The following is a 3,960-nucleotide window of genomic DNA, read 5'->3' on the forward strand; positions in this document are numbered from 1 at the left end:
CTTCAAGAGGCCACATGAAGGCATCTGGTCCCTATTTAAAAAGGCAACTTGAGGCCCAGATGGGCAAGAGATCTGATAGAAGCTGCACACCGAGTCTCTGGCCGAACAGAGAGAAGCTAAGGCCCCTGACTCCAGCTCAGGGTTTCTGCATCTCAGAGATAATGCGATCCAGTGGGGTGGGTGGTAAAATCTCCCCCTCAACACAACCTATCCAGAAAGAGCTGTGCCAGCCCCTCCCCCAGCCTCCTCTGTTCTTCTAGGAACCAGGCTGGTCCTCAGGCCTCAAAGGCAGGGGAGAAAGGAAGAGAACTTCAGGCAGATCCCCTCCCCCACCCAACTTTCCAGCAGGTTGCCCTGGCAACCCCAGCACAGCCAAGTTTGAAAACCTAAAGATGGAGGGGGAGAGAATGGATAAGAAGAGGGACAGTTCCTAGGTCCACATATCCGCCATTCATTGAATCATTTTTTTTCCTTTCATTCATTCATCCTACAGAAACTTAAGAGACTAGTCCTTGCCAGGCCCTGGGGGAAGACTCAGAGAAGAATAAAATCCAGGTCCTTCAGAACTGTGCTGTCCAATGTGATGACCATAAATTAAAATGAAATAAACATTCAGTTCCGGGTCACTGTAGCCCCATGGTAAGTGCTCACTAGCCGCGTGTGGGCAGCAACCATCACATTGGACAGCACAGATATAGAATGCTCCCATTATCGCAGAAAGTTCTATTGGCCAGTGCGGCCCCAGAAGCTCGCTGGCTAAGGAGAGCAACATGTGGGAAAATGGACCAGACCATACAGCATGGTGTGGGCCGCCATGACCTCATCAGGAGAAAGCAGGGGATGAGGCGAAGAGCGAAGGAGATGCCGGAAGAATGCTGAGTCTAGTTCCTGGCTCGGGTCAGTGCTCAGTGTCCGCCGTCACCACACTACAGTTCCTGTAAGGATTGTTTACATCATCTCTCTGAACAGGCTGCATGCTCCTCCCCAGCCCTGAGGTAGTGCCAGCACATAGTAAGTGTTCAGTAAACGGTAGCTATCATTCGCACCATAATTATTAAGACAATTCCTATGACTCATTGGAAAAGACCCTGATGCTGGGAAAGACTGAAGGCAGGAGGAGAACGGGACGACAGAGGGTGAGATGGTTGGGTGGAATCACGGACTTGATGGACAGGAGTTTGAGTAAGCTCTGGGAGTTGGTGATGGACAGGGAGGCCTGGCCTGCTGCAGTCCATGGGGTCGCAAAGAATCAGACATGACTGAGCGACGGAACTGAACTGATTCCTATGAAACAGACAGAAGAGGACACCCAGCCCAGCCCAAGGGCCAGGGTCTGCAGACAGCCCGCAATGCCAGTGCCGGGCTGGGAGGCCTTGTGGGTTTCCTCAACCCCATGGGAGGGTCATCTTCGCAGGCTCAGGGGCTCAGTACAGGGTCTGGCTGGAGTGAGCACAGGCTCGGGGGACAGTTGTTGAAGCAGACAGCCCCTGCTTTAGTCTCTAGCTTGCTCCACGAAAGACTTCAGGTGGGTGGGCAAGACAGTCTGAGGGTCAGAGAGCTGAACAGGGCGCGCGGCGATGCAGAGGGCAGGCGCAAGGGAGGTCAGCTCCGGGACACCAGAGCACGGCTGTGTTTGGAGTCTCCCTGTTCTTACTGCAGACATCTCTCCGAGGGTCAGAGTCTGGGGGAGACAGAGGAGATTTGGGGAGGGTAGACAGCAGGGCACCACCCCCCAGGTGCCCTTGAGTCCAGGGCGGCCCAGCTTGGCCGTTACGAGCCTCCCATGGCCCTTTGGGATTCCAGAGGCTCAGAGCAGCCATTCACTGACGCCCACTGCCGAGAAGCCAGCCCCTCCCTACCCTGGAGCCCAGCCCAGCTGGGGACATCGCTGGGACAGGTCAGGAGAGGGCCGGGCCCTGGGCCTAAGACCACAAGCCTGGATGCTGAGCGAAAGCCCATGAGGGGACCAGAGGGATGAGGCCCCTGAACCGGTCACCACCTGAGCTGGCCAGAATCTGGGTGTGGAGGCGGTGAGGGCCCTGCCCTGGAGTCCGCTTCCCAGACCGAGAACCTTCAGACCTTTCTTGTTCTCTGATCAAGGCGGGTGAGTCTTTGTGGCTGGGGGGCGGACAGGACCAAGTGATTGATGGGGCGTGGGGGAGGCTCAGTGAGGGGAAGGGATCTGGGGACGTTAGAACAGATTCAGAAATTCTGTCCTCCGGCCAGCTGTGTGTGTGCGTGTGTGTACACCGAGGGTAGATGTTTGTGGTTAAGTGCACGGTAAGCGCACCTGTGCCCGGGTGCGTGTCGTTGTGAGGAAGGGCTCACAAGCAGGGCTGCGGGGACATGCCAAGTGGGGAGTTGATAAAGGCCGGGACAGCCTTGGGGACAAACATGCGACTGGAGGGGGATGAGGGGCTGGGGTGCCGCCATGAGGGATGATGAAGACCCTTTGGTGTCCTGCCTGGTCCCTGCTCCAGACTTTAGGGCTTTAGACACAGAGTCACACTCCCCCGTGAACCCTGCTACCAGCCCTGCACCCACCCCCCCAGCATCACATCCCTGCCTGCTGTGTTGAAAGCAACAGAAACAACTTTGTTCCAGGAAGGCTCCATGGAGCCCAGCGTGTGCACCAGCTGGCCATCTGGGCGCTGGGGAGCTCCCCTCGGGGGATGGCTCACCCATGCAGACCACCAGCCAGATTCCTAGACGCCCCCGCCTACCCCTGCCCCGACTCCCCGTGGCCAGGTGGTCCCTTTGCTTCTTCCTCTGTGCTGCTCAGCCTTCTCCAGCCCCACCCCAGCCCACAGAGTGGCGGCTCTCCTTGCCGCACAGCTTGCAGGATCTCAGTTCCCCCTGATCGGATTGAACTGGGGCCACAGCCGTGAAAGCACCATGTCCTAACCATCAGACATAAGGGGACTCCCTCTTTGCCTCCCCCTCTGTTCCCCTGGTCTCTCTGCCACACAGCTGCAGAGTGACCACCTGCAAGATCCCACCAGGTCCCCTCCCAGGGCCTGAGCATCATGGTGCCTGGCCTGAGTCCCAGCACACCTGCAGCCTGGTCTCCCCTCTCCCCCAGACACAGCCTGGAAGCCCCACAGAGGGTTTTCACAAAGACACCACGTCTCCTCGCCCTTGGGCCCTCCGTATGAATTCCCCCAGCCCCAGGTCAGTCTCCCCCCTTGAACCCCAAAGGCTGAGTTAACGCTTCCACCACAGGGCTCACTGCTGATGTAGCTCAACCTGCTTTGCTGCCCTACGACTCTGGGGACCACAGGTCCCCAGGGGCGGGGACAGAGGTGAGTTCACTGAATGAGTCCCCTGTGAACACTCGTTACTTCTGCACTTCCCAAGCCTCCCCTTGTCCAGGGCCTTCTTCAGCTCCAATTCCACTTCGGCTCCCACTTAGGCTGTAGCAGCAGGCAGCCCAGGGCTCTTCCCTGGTTCTGGGAGGAGCCCCAGATCTTACCCTGTTCCCAAGCCAAAGGGGTCATCTCTCAGCCTCCTACCTGGATGCTGACATTCCTATTTTAGGGGCTGTGGGTGGGAACCCAGAGTCCTCTGGCCCCTTATGGAAGAGGCAGACAGGCCTCCAAAAACCACTGTCTTCCCCTGGGGTCCTCAGACATATATATGTGAACTCCACGGAGTTGTCCACAGAGACAGGGGCCCAGGTAAAGAGAGAGGTTTCATCCATCATGCCAGGCAGCCTGCTTATTGGGTGCCACCTTCACCTGGCGTCCAGGTAGGTGTGTGTGTGTGTGTGACGTGTGCAGGCATGCAGTGGTGGGAGCTAGGAAGGGATGCGTGTAGCCCACTGAGGACCTGACCGCCCCCTCCAAACAAGGCCCCTTCAGAGGAGGGCTAGTGGCTCGTCAGGTTGGGGAGGGCCGGCACCTCCAGGCTCCATTGCCTCACCCCTGCTTGGTCTCTTTACTCTGTTGATCAGGGGAAGGT

Source organism: Bos grunniens, chromosome 5 (assembly GCF_055505025.1).
Source record: "Bos grunniens cultivar Pamir isolate PY7600 chromosome 5, Bosgru_T2T1.0, whole genome shotgun sequence".
Classification (NCBI taxonomy): Eukaryota; Metazoa; Chordata; class Mammalia; order Artiodactyla; family Bovidae; genus Bos; species Bos grunniens.